Here is an 11,787-nt window from a genome sequence, read left to right on the forward strand (position 1 = left end):
TTCAATGAAGTCCAGCACAATAAGGACTCACTTGACCTTTGCCCCTTCCATAGTTCATTTGAACATTGTTCAAGAAAAGACACAGGTTTGGGTTTCTCCAAGACACAGGTGCACCATCCCTCCATGTGGAGACAGTGGATTCAGAGTACAGCACTTTTTTTTCCTAGCAGCTGTCCTCAGGGGACTGCTTTTGTGGGCCACCAGGAATTTCCTGTGATAGAATGTCAGAAATCAACTGAAGACAAGTAGGAGGTGACTTCACAGGGCAAAAGTTCTTTGTGGACAATAAACAATCTCACTGTTGCCGTGTAGATTTCCTATCAATCTAGACAGCAGAAAAGAAAAAGGGGGGAAAGGTACGTGTTAACGAAACACAGATTGGCTTTCCAAAGGACAACTCGGTGTCCTTATAAAATTATCATTCAAAGTGTTCTATCAATTATATTATGTACTCCAATATTTTAAAACAGTCTTTTTAAAAAGGAAGAAAGACAAAGAAGCCAAAAACATGCACATGCTACATTATAAATATCTTCTGAGACTAACAGTTTGTAATCCATATTCTTTCTTTTGACTACATGTCAAAAACATAGCAATCAATAACACCTTGATTCTAAGAAGATTGTGTAGGAATAAGCTTTGCTGCACTTGTTTGCACAGAAAGATTTGACTAGACAGAAATAATACATTTCATACTAGCCACTGTCCTGTCAGATTAACCTTCCCCAATCAAGTACTAGCCAGATGTGTTGGACATTGATACTCCAATTCTTCTCGCTGAAGTTGTAATCCAACACATCTAGAGGATTCTTAGTTGCAGGTGGTTGTGGTAGTCTAAACTGGAAGATGTTAGAGTACATTTAGAGCAGTCTGAAAAAGATCCTGCACCAGAGACTACTATGTAAGACTTTGCAGTGATAGGACTACATTACTGATATTATCTGTAACCATGTGAAATGAAACTGTGGCAATGCACAATGGGGCACTGTGTATCATTGTACAATAAAAACATTACTCATTGCAACATGTTGCAATTGGGAGATGTTTCATATTGGGACATGTTCAGCAGTGGACTGGCTCTGCTGTTGGCTCTGCTAGTGCAATGGTCCCAACTGCGTAACCTGATCTCTGCTCCCCTCCTGAAGAATATGAATATTGTAAGTGCAATTCAACGTACAAATTGCAAGTTGGTTTATGATGATGTAATTTTCCAATAGGGGCCATCCAATATTTACATATATTAGTGTATGTACATCCATGACCAGTTAAATAACAAAGAATTTGCTACCCTTTCCTGGCAAGTCAAATTTTACTCTGCCTACTAGCAAGTTAATATAGATTCTGCAATAAACTGAATATATCACAGATATATAATTTATTCATTAGTGTTGAAGTGTGGAAGGCAACACAACCCACTCTATATTTCAAACACAAAATATGAAGAGGAAAAACTCGGTAGGACCTTGATATCTACAATCACCACCACTGTCTAATAAAACAAACTGGTCTCAAAATTCAGCAGAATGAAGTAGTAAAATAGAAAGCATTATTTTTGTAATCCAAGATATACTGTATATAATTTTTGAATAACCACTGTAAGAAAAAATAAAGCTATCAAATAAAAGAGAGTTATTATCACTTCTTCTTTCCATTCTAGTTTTCTACTTGCAGCAAGATTTTTTTAAATTAATGCCTTATATTTTTACTCTGAGAGGATTTGTGAACATGGAGCTTGGAAAAGTTACCTTATTAGGACCTTATCAGATGCAGTCTTCTCTGGGTTTTGGTAATGTGGAGAAATGGAGCATAAGTGGCTTTGGAGGAGTCAGGTACATTAAAGAACATGAAGAGGAAGTAGGGAAAGGATGGGGAAAGGACGGGAAACCATGTGGGATGGGAAGCCATCCCAGAAGACAGGGAAAGATGGTACGGAATGAAGGAGGACAGTTCTCTCTGCTTTCCCCCCTTTCAACCTGCTTTCCCTCTACCCATCTGATGAGGTCCTTAGACCTCAATTCTTGGAAACCCACAACTAGAATGGTCAAACTAACCAGAGGATTGTCGAAGTTATAATCCAAGAAATAACTTTGTCAAATTCCTGATGGGGATATAGGAAAAGAGACACTTTTTCAACCTGGTGCAATCTGGTTGCAAGTCATGTAGGATTTCAAAGGTTAACATTGATACTGGCACCAGAAGTACAAACTCTTTGGACTAGTGTAAATTTTGGATTGTTTTCAAAGTCGGTCTGCCACACGACACACACTGTAGTCATCCAAATGGTGAGCTTGCCAAAGTGGGATAACTACAGCCAAGCTATTTTTTCTTTCGTCCTGCTAAACTCATAACTGTGGAGCCCCCAGTGGTGCAGTGGATTAAACTGCTGAGCTGCTGAACTTGCTGACTGGACATACACTCAGGACATATAAAGCAAAAGCAAGCAACTCATAACTAAATTACATGTGTTTCATTCTGAGAATTTACTCATATTCATAAGGATGCTCTCTAGGCAGAGCTTGGAATAGTTATATTTAGGGACCAAAATTTCCAAAATCTGTTCTTAAGAGTCTCAGGATTTGCGGGGGGGGGGGGGGGGGGAGGTATATGTCACCATCCGAGCTGTGTAAATCATTTTCAACTGGTACTGCTTTCACTTATTACAGAAGGAACCAGCTTGACCCTGTATTTCTCCTTTCCACTGTGTCTCTATCAGCAAGTGGCACAGCATGTTCTTTCCCTTTGTCTGATTTGTGCCATCTTGGTGCATTTGGAAGCTTTACTGACCTTGTGTCAGGGAGCCATATTTTACACTCAGCAGGAGACTGTACAAAGTTACAAGGTCTGGATTTTTCTGACTTTTGACAGTCAACCAGGGGTCTAGGGACAGAGATTAGAACATTCTCTGCCAGTCTATGCGTTCTTGACATCTATGGAAATAAACTGTGTTGTTCATATGAGTCCTCCTTTTTTATTTCCTCTTTTTATTTTCCATGGAAAAATTATGCTAAAAACATATTGAAATGCATATCAGCTTCTTGCTTAAAGTATAATGTAGCACCTTAAAATCAAATTGCATTATTTCCAGATATATTTTCAATAATAATAATATGTATTACTTTTTTTAAAGGGGGTGTTTAATTCTTATTTGAATGGCTAATCTCTGCACACTTCCAACTATAATTAGATTGGAAAGGATATGCAAAAGATTTCTACTTTAAGCAATGGCCTCTCTTTGAGAAATTTCCACCAATGTTTGCATGTATCAGATACTGTGTCCTTCCACGTAAATCTAATTGAAATATGAGCATGATTTTGCCTAGTAGGCAAAAGTACTGGTGTCCTGAAACAAAAAGTTGATTAGGCATTTTAAGTAGACACAGCTTATTTCTCAGTCTTTTTTGTTTGAAATCCAAAGGGGTTATCTCACTTTTCTTGTCTTGAGAGATGTCTCTGATGACTTGTGAATATGGCTGATCACACGTTCCCTGGATTACATCCATTCACAAAGTCTGAATGAATTGTGGCCAAGGGAATACACCTTATCCAGAAAAGAAAGCAAAGCTGCTCCAAAACTACTAATGGTGTTCATTTTCTGCAAAATAAGGTGATGGCATTGAACTGCAGGAGCCATCTATTGCTTGTTGTTGTGGTGGTGATGGTTGTTGTGTGACTTCAAGATGTTTCTGACCTATGGTGACCGTATTGACAAGATCAGTTCAGAAACCTTTTTTCCCCAATTCCTTCCTTTGAGTGACTCAATGTGGATCCAGTCCTCTGGCTTCCAGCTTATAATCCAATGCTCAAACCACCACACCATGCTGGTTCCTATCTGGCACTAGACTGAACATATTCAGTAGGGCTGGGCGGTTTCGTTTCGTTAATTCGTAATTCATTAATAATTCGTTAATTTTTTTCAATTACAAAACGATAACGAACCATTCTGGAGCAATTATTAAAAAAACGCATTTTCAAAAACGTTTTGTAAATGCTTCGTATTTCGATATTGTATTCGTTTCGTTATTGTTTTGAGGTCATTTCGTTATTATTTCCGCATGTCTGGGCCAGTTTTATGGTTTAATTAGTGAAAAAAAATTATAATATCACACCAACAGTCAACAACAGAGGAAGAGGGAAGCTTCAGAAGGTTTTGGAGGTTTTTTAGCGTATTTCGCGGTCGCGTCCGCCATTAACGAATCGATTCGTTATTGTTTTGGAAATCGATTCGTTAATTTTTTACCATTTACGAAATTTCGTAAATATCGAACTTTTTAAAAGGAAAATTTTGTAATTATTTTAAATATCGAAAAAAAAAACCCCAAATACAAATCGATTTTAGAAACAAATTTTTCCGTTGTTACCCAGGCCTAATATTCAGAAATACCTGAGCATTCATGGCAACTATAATAGCTAATATTTCTTTGTCAGACTGGCAAGAAAGAAAAAACCCTCAGATGCAATGGAAATCTGATTATATGGCTGATCCAGTCAGATTCTCACCATGAGATGTCTATCTCATACAGTAAAATATCTTGGGTCTATTACTTGCCACATTACTTGTCCCTGCATATGTTTTTTCCATTCCTTGCCTATTATTTCAAACCATTTTTTCCTATGTCAGGAGCAACTTGAGAAACTGCAAATCGCTTCTGGTGTGAGAGAATTGGCCATCTGCAAGGACGTTGCACAGGGGACACCTGGATGTTTTACCATCCTGTGGGAGGCTTCTCTCATGTCCCCAAATGGAAAGCTAGAGCTGACAGATGGGAGCTCACCCTGCTCCCTGAATTCAAACCACCAATCGTTTGGTCAGCAGTTCTGTCAGCACAAGGGTTTATCCCATTGCGCCACTGGGAGCAATCAGCAGAATATTTGTCCTTCTGCATCATAGTTTATTATGGCAAATAATAAGATGCCAGATGCACACACACTTCTAACTATGATGCCCTTGTCAGTTAAACCTAGTTAGATCCCCTCGATGGACTGTCACCTTGTCGTGGTGAGGGGGCTTGCGTGTTCCGATGAACCTGTGGGCACAACAACTGGAGTCGTGCACTCCCAGGAGTGGCCGCGGGGGAGGTCCCAGACCAAGCACAGTCCGAAGACCCAAAGACCTCAACGGCGGAGCAGGCGGAGGATAACATGGCACATGTTACAACGGCTGCGAAGGCGGAAGAAGGCTGCAACAGACTGAGAAGCCACGGTCATTGTGTTAAACTACATCACCAGTGGAACCTCATCTGTGAAGACTGTGTGTTGTTCAGTTGTGCACTGACCTCCACACATTAAAAAAACCCACGCACAGGCGTCTTCCAAAGAAAATAAAAACCAAGCAACCAAAGTCCCATGGCGATCAGCGAGTGGCGACGGGGGCAGGACTGTGAAATCTGGAAGCCCCTAGTCACAGACTGGCACATGGGCGGTGGGTACGGACTCAGTCGCTCTACCTCAAGGTCCGAGGCAGTTGAGTAGTTCGGCAGCTGTATCCGCGACTGAGCAGCCCTTTTTAGGACCCACTCTGCTCACCCCACACGGGGAGGGGGCTAGAAAAGGTGCCCTAAACATAGTCTGCCTCACTTATCCCTGACTGGACTGCCGCGTCCAGTGGGGTCACCACCCTGCGGCCAAAAAAGGAAAATGAACTTCGGTACGTGGAACGTACGGACTCTGATGGACAACAGTGACAGTGAACGCCCCGAACGCAGAACTGCCATCATTGCAAGGGAGCTGGGACGCTTCAACATCGACATAGCAGCCCTTCAGGAGACCCGGAGAGCAGGAGAGGGACAGCTGAAGGAAGAAAAAGGAGGCTACACCTTCTTCTGGAAGGGACTGCCCGAAAAAGACCAAAGAATGCACGGAGTTGGCTTTGCCATCAGGAATGATCTGGTGAAACATCTGTCCGAAGCACCCACTGGCATCAACGAACGACTCTCAACCCTCCGAATCGATCTTGCCAAAAACCAACGGGCAACCATCATAAGTGCCTATGCACCAACACTAGATGCTGACGAAGACATCAAGGAGAAATTCTACTGTCAGCTGGACACCGTCCTATCAGGGATACCTAAGGAGGACAAAATCATTCTCCTGGGGGACTTCAATGCAAGAGTCGGGCGAGACTTCGACCTGTGGCCAGGGACCATTGGAAAAGACGGGGTTGGAAACAGCAACTCGAATGGCATCCTGCTTCTCACCAAATGTGCGGAGCACAACCTTGTCATCACCAACACGCTCTTCCGCCAGAAAAACAAGTTCAAGACATCATGGAAGCACCCCCGGTCAAAGCACTGGCACCTCTTAGACTATGTAATCACACGTGCCAGAGACCGGCGTGACGTACTCCTCACAAGAGCCATGACAGGTGCTGACGACTGCTGGACCGACCACAGGCTAATCCGATCCACGATGGCTATCAAGATCGCCCCCAAGCGCAGACTCCAAGGAAGAAAGACAAGGCGCAAAATGAACACCCAAGCCCTTCAGGAGCCCTCCAGGCGAGCCCATCTCCAAACAGCACTCAAGGACCATCTACCCACAGTACACCCCGAAAATGTTGAGGAACATTGGAACAAACTGAAGACCTCCATCATCCAAGCCTGCGAAGAATCTATTGGATACCAAGCCAAGAAACATCAAGACTGGTTTGACGAAAATGACATCGAGATCCAACAGCTAATCGACAAGAAAAGGAAAGCCTTCCAAACATGGCAGAGAGACATCAACTGTGCTGCTAAGAAAAAGATCTACGCCAGTGCAAAAGCTGAGGTCCAAAGAAGGACAAGAGAACTCAAGAACATCTGGTGGACAAAGAAGGCTGAAGAAATCCAACACCTGGCAGATACCCATAATGCTCAAGGATTTTTCAAAGCCACAAAGGTCATCTATGGGCCAAGAAACCATGGCATACAGCCTCTACGCTCATCAGACGGAACCAAACTCCTGAAGGACCAAAAGTCAATTGCACTACGTTGGAAAGAACACTACCAAAGCCTCCTAAACCGCAGCTCCAGTGTGGCCGAAGAGGTCCTCTCACAAATCCCGCAACAACAAACCAGGGATGAGCTTGCAGCACTGCCTAGTTTGGAAGAAGTCAGCAATGCCATCAGCCAACAAAAGAACAACAAAGCCAGCGGACCGGATGGGATCCCTGCTGAAATCTTTAAAGAGGGAGGACCTGCGCTGACACACCAACTCCACCAGCTCATAGAAAAAGTGTGGGTGACCGAGAAAATCCCAGCAGACTTCAAGGATGCCACCATCATCACCCTCTTCAAAAAAGGGGAAAGAACAGACTGCGGAAACTATCGAGGTATCTCCCTTCTAACCTCTGCTGGGAAAATCCTCGCAAGAATCCTTGCAAACCGCCTTCTGCCCCTCTCAGAAGACACCCTCCCAGAATCCCAGAACGGCTTCCGCCCCTCCAGAGGAACTGTGGACATGATCTTCACTGCACGACAGCTCCAAGAAAAATGCAGGGAACAAAACCAACCTCTGTACATGGCATTCATCGACCTTGCAAAGGCATTCGACACAGTGAATCGCAGCGCTCTCTGGACCATCCTCCAAAAAATCGGGTGCCCAAGCAAATTTGTGAACATCCTGCGGCTCCTCCACGATGACATGATGGCAACAGTCTTGGACAGCAATGGCTCCCAAAGTGACCCATTTAAGGTGGAATCGGGTGTCAAACAGGGATGTGTTATTGCCCCAACTTTATTCTCCATCTTCATCGCCATGATACTTCACCTTGTTGATGGGAAGCTTCCCACCGGAGTGGAAATCATCTATCGGACAGACGGCAAGCTATTTAACCTCAGCAGACTGAAAGCCAAAACCAAGGTCACAACAACATCTGTTATAGAACTCCAGTATGCTGATGACAATGTCGTCTGTGCGCATTCAGAAGAAGATCTACAAGCCACTCTCAACACCTTTGCAGAAGCATACACGAAGCTTGGCCTGTCACTGAACATCGAGAAAACCAAAGTGCTGTTCCAGCAGTCACCAGCCATCCCCTCTCCAATGCCAGAGATACAGCTTAATGGTGTAACATTAGAAAATGTCGACCATTTCCGCTACCTTGGCAGCCACCTCTCCACCAAAGTCAACATCGACGCCGAAATACAACACCGCCTGAGCTCTGCAAGTGCAGCATTTTCCCGAATGAAGCAGAGAGTGTTTGAGGACCGGGACATCCGTAGGGATACTAAGGTGCTTGTCTATAAAGCTATTGTCCTCCCAACCCTGCTATATGCCTGTGAGACATGGACTGTCTACAGACGTCACATGCAGCTCCTGGAACGATTCCATCAGCGCTGCCTCCGGAAAATCCTGCAAATCTCCTGGGAAGACAAGCGGACAAACGTCAGCGTGCTGGAGGAAGCAAAGACCACCAGCATTGAAGCGATGGTCCTCCAACATCAACTCCGCTGGACAGGCCACGTTGTCCGGATGCCTGACCACCGTCTCCCAAAGCAGTTGCTCTACTCCGAACTCAAGAACGGAAAACGGAATGTTGGTGGACAGGAAAAGAGATTTAAAGATGGGCTCAAAGCCAACCTTAAAAACTCTGGCATAGACACTGAGAACTGGGAGGCCCTGGCCCTTGAGCGCTCCAGCTGGAGGTCAGCTGTGACCAGCAGAGCTGCAGAATTCGAGGAGGCACGAGTGGAGGGTGAAAGAGAGAAACGTGCCAGGAGGAAGGCGCGTCAAGCCAACCCCGACCGGGACCGCCTTCCACCTGGAAACCAATGCCCTCACTGCGGAAGAAGATGCAGAGCAAGAATAGGGCTCCACAGCCACATGCGGACCCACAAGGAAACCCATGATGGAAGACCATCTTACTCGTCCAACGAGGGATCGCCTAAGTAAGTAAGTAAGTAGTTAGATTAGACAGAATTGGGAATTTGTTTAAAAAATGGACACATTCTGTTTCCTTAAATTCAAGGAGACTTTTTTCTTCTTTGACAACAGTATGTATTGTTGCCAGGCAAGCTGGTATGGTGGCTGGCAGGCTTGTAGCGAGGGGGTGGTTTTAGAGGTTCAAACCCCACCCCCACCCCCGAAATGTTTCAGATTTTTTTTAAAAACCTGGTTTACTCATGAATTTTAACTGGTTAACCAAATCCCCATGCTAAGTCTATGAGATGCAAAAAATTAAGAGTCCCTCCAGAACTGTAAGCACTATCTCAAACAAATATTGACAATTTATTCACACTGTCATTACTTGCAGCAATAGCCGATGTAGTGCAGCAACCAAGTTGGGGGCCAGACTTGGTGGAGGTGGTTGACAGGGGTGGAGCTGCAGGCTACTGAAGGTTGCTCTGCCCCCTGCTGTGCTCTTTGCTTCAGCGTGAGCTAGGAGGCAGGTTTCAACCCCACCCACCGCCAAAATTTTCAACCCTCCCCGAAATTTTCACCCCCCCCAAAAAAAAATTTTCAACCCTCCCCGAAATTTTTTTTCTGGCTACAGCCCTGGTGGCTGGCTATCCTTAATAAAAACAAACAAGCATACACAGAAAGCCCCACTTTTTAACTTTAGCACTCAGAGGAGTGTTGAAATTGTATACTGAAAGCAGGGCCATGGAGTTAAAATTTCACATCCACAAATGGCTTCACCCAGACTTCAAATTCCGAATAGGCCCAAATGTTTAAGAAAATGCAAATTAGGGTGCCTAAGTTTAAGATAATTGAACATATTATGAATCTGCTTTCATCCAGACACAGTGGATAGGTTTGCGATGCTTGTTTTTAATTAGTGCCTACCAGGATGATTAGGACAAAAAAAGTTTAAGAAAAAATCAACTTCTTAACTGAAGTATAACATCTCCCCCTAGTGTTCATTTGGTTGCTAACTACAGAAGGTGGTCATGTGGCCCTTGTGCATTTCAGACTCACCAAATATGCTGTTTCTGGCTTAAAAAAAATTCCAAGGGCAACCATTCTTTTTCAAATAAATTTCAAGACTCCTATAAACTGTTGAGCATATTTTATTTCTTTGAAAACGAGAAATAAATTTGACTCCTTTTCACCCCCAACCCCCTCCTCCCAATTTTTGCCAATTTTGGCAGCCCACCTGACCTTAGAGAACCCAAGGGCAAAGAATTACTTCCTCTAGACCCACCATAGTTGCCTGCCCCATATTTGGCAACATGGAATAGACAAAACACAAGCCAAAAATACTCACCACAGGAAGCTAGGGATCACACTCTGTTCTCTTTCTGCCAGGAAGAGAAAGCCTTTCTGTTTACCCAGGTCTCTGAGTGTAAACTATACATAGCAAAGGAATTTTAATTGGAGTGTGTTGTATTGTATTTCTGCCATCATTATTACAGTTGGCTCTTCATATCCATAGACTCAGCACTCATGGATTCAGCCATCTAGTTTAAAAATATTTTTAAATGTCCAAAATTCAAACCTTGATTTTGCCATTTTATTTAAGGGGCACCAATTTCCTATACCATTGTATATAATGGGACTTGAGTATCCATAGATTTTGGTATCCACAGAGTGTCCTGAAACCACACTGCCCTCTGCATATTTTAATAGCTTAAAATGTTTTAAATTCTTGTACTTGAGGATGAATTTACTTTTTCTAAATGCTTGCTTTACCCGTTGTTTAAACTATTTTAATTAGTAATGTGAACTGTCCTGGGTGCCATATTGAGAGCAAGTGAAGATATAAATTAAATAAGCAGCCTGGATCTACACTGCCATATAATGCAGTTTGCAACTGTATTATATGCCTAGTATATGGTCATGTAATGCAGTTGTACACCCATATAATGCAATTTAACTGTATTATATGAGTCTACACTAACCATATAAATCAGTTTCAAACTGCATTATATGGCAGTGTAGATTCAGCCATAGTTATATTCTAGTAAGAGCCATTTGAGAGGGTTAGGAAATATTGTGTTGATGTCTTTATGCCTTTGGTAATTATTACGTTGTCTGAGGTGTTGGTGGTTGAACTAACACTGAGTAGGAAATCCTCTATAGCCTCATCAGACTAAACAAGTAAATAAAACACCTCATTTTACAAAACAATAGGAAGTGTACTAAAAAATGGGATGAGGCAGTTCCAATGATATTATAATTCCAGTTTTAGAAACTTTGTATGGCTATCACAATGTCTCCTCTGACTGTGAGTGGAATGTAAGCGTGCCTGTTTAAAATGAAATGATCTGACTTTGTGGAATGTGGCTGCTTTGGCTCTTAAAGTATTGATACCACCACAATATTGGTGTCAGGATACAGCTGCTTTGTGACTAAGATGGTGCTTGAGAAGCAAGTCATCTCCAATGTGTGCGCGTCACTAGACATCTGTTTCCTGTTTTGATTCTTTCGCCTTTATCATTTTGTCTGAGTTTGTCTGAGTTTCTTTTTCACCTGAGCCTGATTCAGAACGCAATCTTACCCAAAATTGTGCTGTTTTGTCTTTCAGGAATCTGTGGGCAGCATCTTTAACTACATTGTTTTTTCATCCTATTGAAAAGAATTCAGTGCATGTTTAAGACTTTTTAAAAATCCTATTGTAATATACCAATAGTGTAACATTTTTGTCATCTAGTCTTAATTAAGATGACTAACTTCCTCCCCAGCTACCAGTGAAACAGCTTTCCTGTTGAATGTCTCCATTTACAGAGTATAATTGTGAATTGGTTTATTTAAAAAAAAACCAAAAAAACTAGAAGCACAAATAAGGGAAAGCAATAAATGTTTCTGCATCCTCAAATTAAACCAGCAATACTGTAACAACAACAGGTATCACTTGTTAATCTGATA

The sequence above is a fragment of the Anolis sagrei genome, chromosome 4, assembly GCF_037176765.1.
Source record: "Anolis sagrei isolate rAnoSag1 chromosome 4, rAnoSag1.mat, whole genome shotgun sequence".
Lineage (NCBI taxonomy): Eukaryota > Metazoa > Chordata > Lepidosauria > Squamata > Dactyloidae > Anolis > Anolis sagrei.